The sequence below is a fragment of the Equus quagga genome, chromosome 11 (assembly GCF_021613505.1).
Source record: "Equus quagga isolate Etosha38 chromosome 11, UCLA_HA_Equagga_1.0, whole genome shotgun sequence".
NCBI lineage: Eukaryota > Metazoa > Chordata > Mammalia > Perissodactyla > Equidae > Equus > Equus quagga.
In genome coordinates, this window is record NC_060277.1 from 10,343,196 (window position 1) to 10,360,217 (window position 17,022).

Consider the following 17,022-nt stretch of genomic DNA (forward strand, 5'->3'; position numbering starts at 1 on the left):
ATGTTTTCCTTGTACATTAACTAGCTCTTAGGTATGATACTTGGATAGAGATGATTTTTTATATATTTAGAGACTATAAAAATTTTTAATTATTAATTTTATTTTCCCACTAAACTAAGTCAAATAAAGAATTCACAGCGAAGGCCTCAGGTGCTTGGCTGGATTTGAATTTTTTTTTTTAATTTCAGATGTAGTATGTGTTATTTCTAAGAAGAGAGGGGTGTGTGGGAACACATATTTCCTTTCTCCCTATGCCGTTCTTCTTCCTATGGAGAATAACTGTTAATATGAACCTTTAAAAATAACTGTTAATATGAACTGTTATATGAACCCATTAGTGTGAACCTTTCCAAAGAATGTTATATGTACAAAGACATAGATATCTATATAGTGTCCATATAAGAGAATTATGAAAAATTTCAAATAGCTTCTAATGCTTTCCTTGTGCATGAGTTACTCTATTCACACACACATACAGAGTCCAAAAATAAATGTATTCTCATTTTGCTGCTCCAAATTTCTCTTCTTGGGAAAAAAAGACAAGAAAGAACTTCAAGGAAACCTTAACAGAGGTTGTGTTTGAAGAGCAATGCTGTGGGTAATTATTTTTTTTCCTGATTTTCTACTGTTTCATGCTGTTTCAAATGAAAACCTAAACATTTTAATATGGAAATATCACAAGCCTTGTAAAAGTACTGTCCAAATAGTAAAAGAAGAAGCTACCCACATTTTTTAAAGTAAAATTTTTAGTATTTTACTTAATGAAATATATTTGTACTTTTTCAATTAAAAACTATGACTTTAAACCTTTCAGTAACATTTTCTGACCTGAGTTGTATGTGCCAGAAGCATGAAGCCAAGAGCAATGGAGCCTGTCCAAATCCAGACATTTACAGACAGCTCTTGTCAACACAGTGTTTCATTTTGTTTTCCCCACACACATGCACCTCTAATAAGCTTTACAAACACATGCTAATTCCCCTGAGCAGAATTAAAGCAACAATCACATTCCCAGATCTTAGGAAAAAGAGTTTTCTGTTACTGCTACCCAGTGGTGACTCATAAAGTTTCTAAGAAAACAAGTACTTTAATCTCACATCTTCCTTTCCACGTCCCCATCCCCAATCTACTTTACAACCATAATCTTGTCCTCATGTCTGTATCCTACCTCCTCCTTTAAGATCCAGCCTTCTGTGGACCGCCCATCCGAAAAAATATTTCCCTTCCTCTGCATTCCTGAAAAATTATTATTTTTATGGTATTAATCCAGAATTAATTTCTTTTATGAGTATTAGCTAGTTTTTATGTCAGTCGGATTTTCCTCTTCAACTTGATTATGAGGCCCTATAAATAAGGCCCTACTGGATTCTTCATTGCTTCTCCCACGGTATCGTACATACTGCTAAGCATCCAGGTTCTGCTAAGAAAGGTTTATGTGAGTGATTGGGAAAGAATGGTGCACAGCTTCCCAATACCACTTTGGTATTTTTCAAAAATAATTTTCCTGTGCCTTTCTGGAGTCTCAGTGCCTCTCCTTTCTCTGCAAAACTTGATCCCAAGCATATTCTTTGCAGGTGCTTTGCTGTTTGCTTTTATTCAATCAAACAGAAAGACTGTAACAGGCAGTCAGGGGGATGAGGTGGTTAGGCCTTCTCAGCTGTCTGCACTTTACTTTCCATGAAGATGAATCCATCTTTCAGGAAGATTCCTTAGAGAGTTTCCACTCTAACTGCAGCACAACTGGAAGGGATACACAAGAACAAGCCACATGGATTAACCTCTGTAAGATTGTTTCCTATTCTTTGAAATGGTAACAATAATACCTATCTATCTCCCTTAGCTAGTAGCAAGTTTAGTGCAATAACATATTTAAAAGAGCTAAGCAGAATGAATGGCCCAGAGTTAGCATTATTACCACCAACACCATCATCATTAGTATTATCATCTCAAAATCATAAGGTAGCCACTGCTGTCTTTATCACAAAATAGTTTTTAAAACAATGTCCTCTATACTTAGGGTCTTCTATATGCCTCTTATACAATCATGTTTTCTAAGAACAGATTCAGAATGTAATTTTCCTTTGTACCTCTCCAAAAGAATTGCAGGAAGTTCTTAGTTAAATGTATCATAGCCTAGAAAAAATGTCAAGTCACATACCCAGAAGGTCTAATGTTTGCCTGGGACTGCAACGTGAGTATTCAGGACTGAGTATTTGGTTGTTAAATTCATAGAACATATTTTCTATGTGTGGGAGGAAGGTTGCAGAAATAGGAGTGAATTTAAAGCACTGCCAAGACAGTAAATGATGAATCTACTTGTCCAAAAAGTGAGAGGTGGAAAAAAGAACTTACTGGAAAGGCTAAGAGTTATACCTGGACTATCTATAAGTAACATATACAACTGCATTAATTACTATTTTAAATAAAATTAAGAATTAGTGAGAAAATACTATATCCAATAAAATTGTTTCAAATCCAAATAAAGAGCAGAAAATTTTCCGATGTTTTTAAAATGGTTAAGCAATTAAAAAGGATAGCATGGCGAAGAAGATACTCAATTAATACTTTGACAAATCAATATTGCAGCATAAAAAGCATTTTTTTTCACATTTGAGTAGGGTGAAATTTACAGAGTGAAATACATATATCTTAGGTGTACAATTCAGTAAATTTTAACAAATATATACATCTGTATAACTAATCAAGATACTGAACATTCCCATCACTCCAGAAAGTTCCCTCCTGGCCCCTTGCACTCAATCTCCATCCCCTAAACAACAACTTTTCTGATTTCTGTTACCATATATTAAATATAGAGGTTCTTGAATATAATATAAATGGGATCATACAATATGTACTCAGCAAAGGAATTTTAAATGTGATCTTAAAGAAACCAAACCAGTTCAAGTAACTGTATTGCGGCAGTGTCGTTGTATTGTGTGAATTGTAATTTTTGATTTATCATAAATATGTTTTCATTAATATTGCATATTTCCCCAAATTATGCCATATGTTTTTAAATCCTGTTAGTTGCTTTAAGACGGGAATAGTTAAACAAACGAAAATAAATATGATGCCCCAATATAGACTATCCAATAGAAAATCATCTCCCTTGCAGCAGAATATATGAATCAGGGTAGGCACTTTCAGAACAATCTAAATTTGTGTAACACCACAAAAGGCATTAGGCTAAAAGGGGTATTGCTAAACAAGTCACCCAAGGAACATCATGTTTGAAATGCCTGTAAAAGTGCCAACTAAAGGAAACTAAAGGCCTGTGAAACTTAAGGTACAACCTGCACACTCAAATGAAGTGGGCTGGGGTAGCATTGGGAATGGAGCAGAGCAGGGAAAACTGCCATAAGGAGGAGTACACATTGATGCTGAAAGTCCTCAGAGAACTCAAGTCACTCTTTCCTTGACCTGTCATGATCCCCTTCCCCCAAATGAAGGCGCACTGAGAAATCTTTGCAGAAGAAGAAGAAAAAATAGCAGAGACTTCAGGAATAAGTGATGTTTTTGGTAGAAAAACCATCATAATCAGGAAGTATATCAATAATTGTCAGACAGTTTATATAGGGGTTAGCCCCCAGGTGTGGACATTAGTCATGAAGCAGAGAATAGTCCTCTAATCAAGAACATTGAATTTCCAGCTTCTAGGATGGTCAACACCACCCTCCACTCCTCTCACATCCCCGTTCATTTTGGTTTTCTAGCCAATGCGAATGCCTTCTATGTATATGCATAGTATGCAACCAGTAAGAAATGAACATTTTGGTAGAAATTCCAGCATTCTCAGATTTAATGTTCATCCACGTGTTACATTATGTACTTTCTCAAGAAATTAAACTGATTACTAAGACTGGTACCAATGCCAGCTAGCAAGGCTAGCAAGCTGCATTTTGTAGCAGCTATCTCTGGCAGTCCTTTGGAGTATGTTTGGGTGATGGTTGTGGAGGTGGGAGAGGCAGGGGGTAGAAGAAGCCGTGGTGGGTGGGGAGTGGATTAGGCTAAAAGGGTTATTGCTAAACAAGTAACCTGCAGAACCTCATGGGAAGATTAAAACTGTCAAACGTGGGGCATAAATTTGGTTCAGTTATACTCTAGGACATTTTAGAATTACAAAAGCTTTACTGGCCTAAACTTCTCTAAGGTAAGACAGTAAAATAAACACCAATATTCCTTGATTCTAACTTATCATTAATTACAGCTAGTTCAAAAAACACAACCACCTGTCAGTGTAACTTAGAACTTAAAGCACCCCCATTCACTTTCTAATTTACCTACTCCAGCAAATATTTAATTTAAATATTACAAATAATCTCAACATACCTTCATAAGAGCATGTTGGTCAAAGACACTTGTAGATAAATTAATATTGCACATATCTCATGCTGCATTGCACTTACATTGAATAAAACTTTGGAAAAGCTTTAAAAGTGGTTTCACTGCTCTACTTTTTTCTAGATAGGAGTTATTTTGGTGTTTCTTGGTGTATGCTTCTGAAATTAAAAGATAAATTTTCTATATTCAGAAGTTTTATATTCAAGAGAAAAATTAGAACAATCTTCTGTTTAAATAGCCTTTGATCCTTTCTTTCAGTAAGCCTTAGAGTACAAAATGAAAATCTCATTACCAAACATCCCAGAGATTATTTGTACCTTCCTGAAAAACTACCACACAGGAAAAGATGGAATTTTAAATTATTTTGTCCCTTCATTTCTCAGAGGTAGATCCCGAAGACTCTCAGAGGCAGCAAGTAAAAGCATTTTAAATTAAATGACTCATTTTATTAAAGCAAAATTTCACTGTCAACCAACAGACGTTCTTAACCACAAACTCTCACATTACACTTCACTGTTTATTTGTTTGAGAAGGGAAGTAAAGTTCCCCCCTTCTTGAAAGCTGAACTGTATACAGCAGGAAAGCTGCTTTCTTTAAAACAACCATGACACAAAGTTTATAAGAAAGATATTTTCATAATGTTTAGTACATGGTAGCAGAATTTATCCCAAAGTGGAATCGTGTTTATTTATTGTTAATGGTGTGTACTGCACTGTATCTGACCTCTTCTCCATTAGAAAGAATTCTCTCTGCTCCTCACAGATACACCACTTTCAAAGAGGTAGCTGTTGGGGCAGCCCAGAAGGAGAGAGGGTGCGAAGTGGGGCGGCCATGAATGAGGTTCCCAGAAGTCAACGTGCAGGTACCACTTTCATCCCAGCTATGGCCTATTTCAGGAATTTCACTTAACATATGTGTTACCCAAAGGACTTGTTAAAAAATTCCTGATACCAGGGGCTGGCCCCGTGGCCGAGTGGTTAAGTTCGCGCGCTCTGCTGCAGGCGGCCCAGTGTTTCGTTGGTTCGAATCCTGGGCGCGGACATGGCACTGCTCATCAGACCACGCTGAGGCAGTGTCCCACATGCCACAACTAGAGGGACCCACAACGAAGAGTATACAACTGTGTACCGGGGGGCTTTGGGGAGAAAAAGGACAAAAAAATAAAATAAAATCTTTAAAAAAAAAAAAAAAAAAATTCCTGATACCAGAAATTTTGGATAATCTAAACTGAAATTTTCTATGATTAATTGTTGGTACCCTTGCTGCCTTCTGTCACAGTTTTGGTTCTTAACATTAGATATAGTCCCAAGATCTAAAATAATGGTAAAGGTAATGGTATTGATGGTCCACTGTTATGAACTAAGATGACCCTGACTGAATTTAATGGTAACCTCCTCTGCTATCAGTCAGTGTGTGTGTGTGTATGTGTGTGCACATACGTGTTTTAATACGCATCTGAGGTCAGAAATAAATATTGCTTAAGGACCAATTCTCACACGCGTTTGTCCACTTTGTACACTAAAAACTTGACTGAAGTGGTCAGGTCGAACACAATTGGTCCAGAATTCTAGAAATGATGGTGACTCTTACCTTAAGGCTTTATGAATAAAATCAAAGGAATCATAGAAAATGACCAAATCCAAATTACAAAATCAGGAAAATATACGTGATACTGTACTGTTTATTTAAGAACAAATACATACAGCAATCCCTGGAAGCTATACAGTAGAGTTCCGATGAAAGCTTATAACTCCTTTTCACCTGGTGAAAAATTTTTACACAATGTGGCTATGCAAAGAATCTCTTTTCTAGTTCAGGTTGTATTTGCCTTTTCCAAGGTCTAGCTAATCCTCTTCTATGGCCCACATGAAATTGTAAGACAGTCACTCTTCACATCCAGCCTTCAGTTCCAGTGTTTGTTTACAAACTTGTTCAAAGTTCACCCTAAGTACAGCTTCATCACTTGACTTCCATGCCGTCTGACTTCCTCCCTTAGGCGCTAAAAAATACCAGTTGTTCTCTCTGTGACAAGGGACATAAGCCCTGCTTCTCTGTGCTCCGTCAGGATGTGGAAGTGGGGAGGGTTGCACTCCACTTCCTTAGTCAGATGGGTAACTTTCAGATGGGGAAGTTCATACAGAAATGTTCGTATTCTGTTTTGACCTTTCAAGTCATCTTCATATCACTTGTAAATACATCACACAGGGCCAAATAATAAATCCAAGAGAAACAGTGATTTTGCCTAGAAGATTATGTCACGGTGGCCATTTTTCATTTACCAAAAATAGATTACTTAAATGGGCACAGCATTTATAGGTTACGTGATTTAGGTAAACACTCGCAGCAAAATGAAAGCTGGATTTGAAACGGCACATCTCAAGTATTTTCTCGTGGTAACTGTTTTGCCCTACTCTGATACAACTTTATAAAGTGCCACTAATTAAGATACATAGTTAAAACCATTCATGGGATTTGTAAAGTTAGAATAAGAAAGCGATGTTTACCCAAACCATCCTGGGAGGACTTCTGATACTAGTATGTATTTCCATTCTTGTTTTTACTTATGAAGACACAACGTATAATGTTCAGGTTGGTCTTACTTTAAATAACGATTATTTTCTAAGGACTATCCATTTATAAAAAAAGAAAAACGTACAGCATACTATAAAAGGATACTTATTTGATAGTTTTATGTTATGGTGAAGCCTGTTTTTATTACAGCGATAGTCACATCAATATGAAGAGAGTGTAGTAAAATCAGATTATGCCAGAGTCTTTTGCCCACAAAGCTATTGCTAACTCATCTGTTTTATCGGAGAGCAGCAGACCTACATAACTATATTGTTAAACTCATGTGTTACATTATAAACCAGTGCCTATACTTGTTATTTTAAATATCAAGTATACGAATATCAAATATCAATAATACGAATCAGCTTAACTTCCTGACCAAATTATGAATTTGATACCACTGAACATACTTCTACTTCCAACAAAAACAAGTTCCCTGAAAAATACAAACGTAATAAATAAGTAAGTAAATAAATAAATAAAAATCTGTTTTTGCCGCCATGGTCGTAATACTTTTATAGGATAATAATTTAAAAGCTGTATTTAGAATAGAACATATGTATGTTGGTTAAAAACAGAAGTTTGTTGTACAAGCTTCAAATGAGTACAAAATACACAAAAGACAGAAAAAATCAACAAATCTAAAATCCTTGATGTTTTCAATAGAAAAGAGTTATTATTGGGACTCCCCACGATGAACATGATAGTCAAGATGACAGCAGCCCCCTACCACAATCAGGAGTCTTTAGTAAGCAGCCTATATAAGAAGCATAATATATAGATGCTTGTATACAGTACACAGCTAATCTTAACTGAATAAAGTAATGGCATTAGGAAATCATCACTCTGACAACCACCTTTAAAATCCAGTCAAGGGCATTTTAAATAATTTTTCACAACTAAAGAGAAAAATCTTTGTAAAAGATAACTCAGTAAAAAGGATACTCAAAACAGTACTTGTTTTCCAATTGCTTGATGCTGCCATAAAAAGCACCTTCAACATCAGGAAAGTAAAATTTCCATAATAGGACAAACATTGATGACCCAGAGGATCAAACCAGCTTTAGATCTAAAGGATATCTTATGCTCAAAAGAGTGTACTTATTGGGTGACAATGTCAAACATTTTAATACATACTATTCCATTACTTGGTTCTTCACATTAGAGTTAGAGAAAATAATAGGAAACTGATCATTTAAACATTTAATTAATCTTTGATTAAAGAAGATTGAATTCCTTTTTCACCTCAATAATCAAAAATGACCTATATAGTTGGATCATTTAGTAGATATTATATTGAGACAAAACAAAAATAATATGAACTACATAGTAAAATTGTGAATGTTTTGCTTTTCTCCTTGTATTACAAGATACGCTAAACGAAATGGAATTTGAACATTGGATGTAGAGAGTTGATCATGAGAATGGGTGGTTTGAATCATGCAGCCACTGAACCTCTCAGGAAGAAGACATCACTATCAATATTTGTATCCAAATAGATGGAAAATGTTCCATAGCACATTTACGGGGTGGTCTTAGTGCACTGCTTTGAAGATTACCTCTGTATGGTGTGGAGAACAGAAAAAGTAAGTTGCCATCTGAATCTACATATTTATATGAGAAATTGTGTTCTCAATATACTGCAACACCAAGACCAAGAAGCAAGTGGAAATTGTTCAATATTGAACCTGAAATGAGTGTCAGTTCAATTCAGCCCAAATTTCTGAAGTTGTCAGACCCAATGAAGAAAGAATCCTATCAATTAGCCAAGAAATATAGTAAAAAAAACTTTGCTGATAGTAATTCTTTTAAATGCTATCTGTTAAAATAGCCATACACACACACACATACTGTGGAATATAATGCAATTTTTATATGAATTCACAGAAATTTCTTAGGGTATATATTAGTTGGGGTTCTTCAGATAAACAGTGATTATTCGTTTTGATATAAGCTTATGCAAGGAGAAATAATTCTTGTTTTTCGTATTAACATTATTGCTTCTATTGATTAATAGATTAATCAATTGTTAAATCAGGAGTTGGTTTAATATTATTGGGATTAAAATAGCTGTGTTATTAAGCTTGGAACCAATAGGAGATATGTATGTAAGAGAGAGAGATTAATTATAAAGAATTGAGTAATGCCCTTATGGAGGTGAGCAAGTCCCAAGACCTGCAAGGGTGGGTTAGCAATCTGGAGATCCAGGAGAAGGGAAGCAACTCAATAGATGATTCTGGGGCTCAAATAAAACAACTAGATCCGATAAAAAAAATTTTTTTTGAATTAATATATGGATAGTAGTTGAAGGCACAGGAAAGAATTAGATTACATAGGCAGAGAAGGTACACTATGGAGCTCTTTGGCACACACATCTGCAGCTGGGCTAGACAGAGGAAGAGCCAGTAAAGCTTTCTGAGGAGGTGCAGTGAGAGAGGGAAACCGAGAATGTCAGCAGCCTAGAGAGGGTATGCGGTATTATCACAGGTATTATCAAAGAAGCAGGATCAGCCTTGTCAGGTGCTTCTGGGAAGTGATGGAAGATGAGGACAAAAAACGTGTTGGCTTTGGCAAGATATAAGTAGTTTGTCACCTAATGAGAGCTATTTCAAGGGAGCAGAGAGAACAAAAGCTTTATTGGAGCTCTACCACTCACTTTGGGGTCTATTCTCCAGAGATGTACCAGCGATCTCTCTGCCCACACCCACCACACTCTTGCTCACCTCTCCTCCCAGAGCCAGTCTGCACCACCACCTTCCACAGCCAAATGCACCAGATAGGGGTCCTGGTCCTCCTACTTCAGGAGCTCAGCGACTCCAGCACTGTGAGCTGACTCAGCTCCAGCCAGAGCACAGTGACCACACTCCACTGCACCAACAGTCTGGGAAGCTCGCTGCACCCCAGCACCAGCTGCAGCCCCCACGCCTCATTCCCAGGGAAGCATGTACATCAGGGGCTCCTGAGCCATGCACCATCAACACCGAGTTCAAGAACAGCGGCACCAATGAGAATGTGGAGCTGCAAGAGCTGAGTGACTGCATCACCTACCCTACATCCCCAAGGTGCACTTCCCGGAGCAAGAGAAGGAGATCCTCCTGGCCAAGCTCAAGAGCCAGGGAAGTCTCACTTGGGGACCTCTACAAGGAGACGCAGGAGCTGCGCCAGCAGGTGGACCTTTTGACCAATGACATGGTCACATCTTGGCACAGCATGACAACCTGGCCAAGGACATTATGCAGCTCCAAGAGAAGTTGCAGGAGGAGATGCTTCAGAGAAGAAGCTCAGAAAGAAGCAGCTCAGGGCACCCTGGAAACTTTCAGACAGGATATTGACAGTGTTTCTTTGGCACTCTTTGATCTTAAAGGTGAAGTGGACTCCTTGCAAGAAGAGACTGACTTTCTTGAAAAAAATGTGCATTGATGACATCCACAAGCTGCAGACCCCAATTCAGGAGTAGCATGGGCAACTGGTGTGAACATTTCCAAGCCTGACCTCACTGACTGCTCTGCGTGATGTGCAGAAACAGAATGAAAGTGTGGCTGCCAAGAATCTTTGGGGTTGGGGGTGTTGAAGAATGGTACAAGTCCACGTTTGCTGGTCTCTGTGAGGCTGCTGACTGAACTAGAACTATGATGCCCTGTGCCAGGTGAAGCAGGAGTCAAAAGAGTACCAGAGACAGGTTCAGTCCTTTGCCTGCGAAGTTGATGGCTTTAAAGAACTAACAAGTTTCTGCAGCTCTGAATGCATGAAATGGGAGAGAACTTTCTGAGGAAGCTGTTGACTACAAAGACACTATTGGTCTCCTGCAGAATGAGATTCAGAACAGGAAGGAAGAAATGGCCAGCCACCTTCATGAATATCAGGACCTGCAGAATGTTAGCTTGGCCTGATTTTCACATCGCCACCTCACAGGGGCTTCTCTGCCTCTTCCAAACTTTTCTTCTATGAACCTGAGGGAAGCCATTCTGGATTCACTCCTTCTGGTTGACAACCTCTCAAAATGGATGCTTTTGATTAAAACTGTTAAGGCTAGACATAGACAGGTTATCAACAGCACCAGGATGATATTGATGAAAATCACACACACTCAATGCAGTAATCTATTTCCAGTAACAATAAAAAAGAAATCCGTATTTTAAAGAAATAGCTTTCTAATGTCTTTATGCAGTTTTTCAGTAGCACAAGATAGATTTGGAAGAAAAATAAGTTCTAGTTCTTAAGAATCAATACTCCTAAAGTATTTTAGAAAAAAGTTTACAATATAATCTAGTTTATGAATATGTCTTGTGCTACACTATATTCTAAAAAATGTTTTAAATACCATTGAAATAGCTTTTTTGTCCATCAGGTATCCAACCAACTTGTTTCTGCTGCAATAGATCTTTGGAAAAACCAACCAACTGGGGCTGGCCACGCTGAGGCAGCATCCCACATGCTACAACTAGAAGGACCCACAACGAAGAATATACAACTATGTACTGGGGGGCTTTGTGGATAAAAAGGAAAAAAAATAAAATCTTAAAAAAAAAAAACCAACCAACCAACAACAACCAGAAAAGGGGTCTTATTGGAATGAATTGAAGAGAGAATGGAAAGTAGGAAAGTAGAGAAAGCAAGAACAAGTTCACTTTTTGAGGAGTTTTGTTGTTAAGGAAAGAATACCAGAGTAGAAGCTGGAGGACAATGTGGGGTCAAGAGATGAGTTTTGTTTTTGTTTTTGTTTCTTAAAGATGAATAATGTAGAGATGCGTGTGGGTTAATTCTGTTGAGAGGAGAAACTGGTGATGCAGGTGAAGGGGGTGGGTAATACAGCTGCAGGAGCAGAGCCCTTGAGGAGAAAGGGCATGGGGCCCAAGGCCTAAGGGAGGAGCTGGCTGGAGGAGCATGGATGCTTTCTCTTTCATGACAGGATAGGGGGCTGGATAACCAGGTGCTGATGAAGGCAAGTTTTCAGAACTGGTGGTGGAAACATGAGAAATTGTTTTCATCAGATTAACGTGTTTTCTCTGTGAATGTTTGGAGAAGTCATCATATGAATGTTAAAAGGGAACAGCTCATTAAAGATTTGAGGAGGAAAAATTGGAGGGTGAATTTACTAGGAAAGTGTAGTGGTATGCTATTCTGGAAGTGTTGAAGCGTCCCTTCGAGATTTCAACTAAGTCCAATTTGAGCACTTGTGTACTTTTCTTTAGCCAAGTTTTGCTGCTCAGGTGCACTTAGAAAGGAAACAGAAAAACGTGTTTAATTGGCACTGGGTTTTGTCGGATAGATGTGCTGTCTGGACCGGAGGATTTAAGAGAAGTAGGATGAAAGTGAGATCATAGAGAAGCAAAGCAGCAGTACCTGAATAGATGATAATTGACTATTTTCTCTCTGCCGTCACACACGTATGTTCTAAAAATACTGGAAAGCTGGCTCAGATATAAAAAATAATCAAGTTAGTACACATGGCCTTGAATCTTATTCCAATTCAAACTTTGCCTCGAGCTATTTGAGCACAGACTTTGAATATCAAGATAAATAGCCCATATATTTTGTGCTAAACCACTTAGAACACATATCATGCAGATCGATTGAAGAATGCATTTATAAATAGAACTGTTTAAACAATCAAAAGTGGAAGGAAGAAGACAGAAGAATGCCAAAAAAGATAATACAAAAGCAATTAGAGCATGCTCAATAAAGGGAGAAAAGGAGACAAAGGCTGTGTCTAAATAATGCCAAAACAAACGGTGGAAAAGTGGAACATCTACTCAATCAGCAGGATGTTTTGTCTACGGGGAACCTTGCAACTGACTTGACTGATTTCTTTATCACTGAATTGACTGAATGAAGTGGTTGTTTTGGAAGCACGTTGACATACATGTAATGAAAGAGGCAGAGAAGAAAAAGCATGTATTTGGGAAAGAAAAAATTCCTGGGGCTTCACTAAGTGATGGGTGATTAGACGAAAGGGGGTTGAAAATTGAAAAGAGAAGATTTGGGGGGGAATGAATTTAGTTGCATAAATTTGAATTTGGAGTATAAGAAGTAGTGACATTTTCTTAAAATCATAAGAGACTTTGTGATACGATAGAAATATTTTAAGACTAAAAAGATAAAGTAAGAGATTGTAAAGGCTCAGCTTTTTGTCTCTTGTGTTGAATCCTGCTACATTTGTTACTAGCATCTCACTAAAGTGCAAATCATCCTCACAGAGTTATAACTCAATTTACTGTTACAATGGTGTTCACCTGCCCACCCTTCCTACTTTTAAATACAGACGTTTGAGCTACTCTCCCTAAAACTCACTCTGACAATACTAACACAGCCATCAGAGACAATATATAAAATTTCTATTTTTTCAAATGGGTATATGGGAAGACATCCTGCAAACTAACATGAAATTTTAAAATATCAACTCACAAATCTTCCAAAGGTCAAGTTTACCCCTGAAAAAGCAGTTTCTGTTTAGGAAGTGATACAAGTCATGTTATGCATCTTTTTAATGTATTCTGTTTAGGAAGTGGTAAATTGCTACAGGAGATGCACCATCCTTCTAGGTCATGTGAATAACAAGGAGAATGGAGAAAGAGGCCAAAGAAAATACTCTATCACCTCAACACTTACATGTAAATGAGGTGTAGACACACACACAATTATTTGTTCTTTCTTTAAATCTATAAATTCTAATATATGAGACCAGACACTCTTCATGCATATTAGGCAAAGATTTACAGAAATTACGGAAAATAGCATATCACTCAATTGAGTCTCTAGCACAAACGGGGCCAACACTATGTTGAATCTTTCCTGCTGATTCTGGTTTATCTTCCTGAATATTTCATCATAGATTCTCTTAAGGTGGCTTATTTTCTACCATTTTTTAGGTTCCACTGAAAAATTACAAGGAAATAATTTGACAAAAGTCCTCAAATACATTCAATTCTGAAATATTTTTCCAGTGATCTTTCCCTGGCCTCTGTCTCCTCAAGACCCATTCTGCGAGGTCCTGAGTCGCTGTCAGCGTGGGGCCCAGAGCATGGCTTCTTTCAGCCAAGTTTCGCTCTTCAGGTGCACTCAGAAAGTAAACAGAAAAAGGTGTTTAATCAGCACTGAATTTGTCAGATAGATACAATGTCTGGCCCATGGAATCTAGAGAAGTAGGATAAAAGTGAGATTATAAAGAAGCAAAGTATCAGTTTCTGAATCTTTAATAATTGACTTTATTTTCTCTCTGTCTTCATGTCTTCTTTCAGAGTTCCTTCTGTCCCAGTCTATAAGCGGTTTCCTCGCACTTCCTGGGAGGCCACGTGCCATCTTGGAAAAAGCACTGTCTTAGAAGACAGACTGACTCTGATTTTAATCCTGGTCTTGCCATTTACCAGTTCCATAATTTTGGACGAGTTGCCTAAATTTTCCATGTGGATCCAGACAGATGATTAACAGGTTAAGTGAGGGAGCATACAGAAAGAACCCAGCACTTGCCTGATTTTCTTTACTGTTTTTACTTTGCATCATTAGATCATGACAGATTTCAAAATCGATTTTATAAAGTACACCTTTAAAAATGTAAGCTGTTTCTCTATTCAGAAAAGCAAATTATGTCAAATTCATTAATAAGAAATCCCTAAGTATTTCATATTAACAATTTTTTTATGTTTAGTCACAGAAAGCAAAGTTCGACTCCATCTTACTCCCAAAAATATACTCATATTTTTTCTCTAAATGCCTCTATTCAGACTTCCCAGGTTTTCTAAAAATAATTTTCAGGTACTTATCACTTAAAGTTGTAATAGAGATTATTACTTTGGCCTCAATACATTTTGCATAATTATGTCTAGATTATTTGTTCCTCAAATATTGACTTCAAATAGACACTGCAGTTTCAATGTCTGAAAGTTGTCTGGCTTTTCCATTTATTTGAAAATATAAGACTTTTCAACATCTCTTGTAGTGATTGGGGAATCATTTCTGCATTCTTACTCAATCACATGCTTAACTAAATGTAGCAAATAGTATATAAATGCCCATATTTAAACATTAGGTAATATTCCATTTACTACGTCACCATTTTTACAAAAATCACTTTTATTTGTCATCTTAAATAGTGAGCAAATAAAGGACATATTTTAAGAAGAAAAAGGTAATCAAAAATCTTGACAAAGAGTTTTTCTTATATTACAAAATTTTAAAAGGCTAACTTTTTAAAAGGATTTTTAGTGATTTTAAAAGCAGTAGAAATGTTCTCACTTACAACTCTCTTTGCTTTCTGAAGTATTGGTCATAAGTAACATCTGCCATCCATCACTGACCGTCATTTGAGGAGGGAAAACAAGGAATGTTCCAAGTTTGTTTTGAGAATACTGTGGAAATAACTTGTTTAAACAGAGCAAGAGGTGTTAAATAGGAAAAGCAGCCAATCTTGAAAGAGTTGTCCATGCGTTTGGGAAAAAAATGAAAAGAACCAAATGAGAAAGCTCTTCATCAATAGAAAAAACAACAAACAAAAAACGTCAAGATTTATCCTGATCCTAATAAAAAAGTAAAAATGCATTGAATAATTGAATGAAATTCTTACCTTATTGTTCAGGTGAAAAAGTTCAAAGTTAAATGAACTTTTTGACACTTCTCTCTTTCAGGCAAGTGTTAAACATGAGGACAATTTGGCCACACTCTTCTAGTAACAGAAAGCTTATGTGCTCAGAAATGGGATATTACAAAAAATAAATTTGTTTGAAAATTTTGTAGCCACCAAAAAGAACTATGGATTTGGGTCAGATTAAGAATCTCCACCAGATACATTTGTAGAAGATTTCCTAAATAATGGCAGAAATCTCTGCTACCCTGTACTCACCACGACTCCATGTAAACAAAAGATGAGAGATATTTAAGAAGATTCCTTGGAGGTGCATACATACATAATTGAGCTACAATAAAAAGCACTCATCTAATTTCCCAGTTGAGCATCTGTTTATGCAACAGAGTTGCTAGTCTGCATCTGTCCATTTGCAGTGGGGAAAGAGTATAGGGAGGGTGGAGAATTTGAGTGTATGGCAGAGTGGAGTGACAGAGCAGTATATAGAAAGAAATGCACCGAAGCAGCCTGCACTCTCATTTCTTTGGGTGGCAGTAAATATGTGCCTTCATGATGATCAAATGGACAACATGGAATGGAACTGGGATTTATCTATCTGAGATCCTGGTAAGAGTTTAGGGATAAACAGTCACAGGTGAGATCATCTAAAAAATCGTTCAGAAGATGTCAAACCAGAAAATTAATCTCCCTCATCTGTAAATGATGAAATTAAGAATTTCCCATAGTTGCTTCCAAAGAACAGACTCATGAGGTACTTAAGAGAACACCATTTAAATGCCTGACACAAATAGGGCTTAGAAGGAGGGGCAGAAAAATCAACAAAGAGAGGAGTGCGCTTTTCCCCTAAACTATTCCTCTCTATGCTGAGATAAAAATGGGCCCAGAAGAGGGAAGAAGGATGAGAGAAAGAATTGCCTTCACTGCTACCACCACTGGTCCTTGACCCAGGGTCAAGTTTGAATTCAGGGAAAGGATATGAATTTGAAGTTTTAAACTGATCTGAATTGAACTGGACTAGATTTTTCTATACTTTAAAATGACCAGAAAGCCATGAGATCCATTCAAGATGTCATTGACAGATGCGGAAAGATTTGTCCTCCCATGGGCAAAGGTAAAGTTGGAGGGAAAAGAACACTGCTTCATGTTTGCACCCTCAAGTTTAGACTATTCAGTAAAATGATTACTTTAGTTGAGTATTCAAATTTAATTATACTCCCCAAAATTTGCTCTTCTAAATTCAAGTTTATACAATGGATTGTTGACTAATGTTTGTTTGTTTCTCTTAAAGCATTTGATAAGAGAAAACCTTAATATTGAAAAACAATGAGATCAAAATCCAAGTCCTGATTCCATTTGTATTTCACACTATTCCACATAAAATTGGTCCCTTAGTCACTAACTTCTTCCTACTGGGTTTTCAGCAATAGATCACATATATTTGCATTAATACTTTTCTAAAATTCTGTGGAATTTGCTTTTTGTTCTCATTAATGTTTTCATTATAATACAGACTCACTTTATCAAAATGT

General features: G+C 37.0%; 1 pseudogene; it reads left to right on the plus strand.

Moving 5' to 3' along the window:
* Nucleotides 1-11,054, plus strand: part of LOC124246674 (vimentin-like) — a 170,888-nt pseudogene extending 159,834 nt beyond the window's left edge.
* The last annotated feature ends 5,968 nt before the right edge of the window (nucleotides 11,055-17,022 follow it).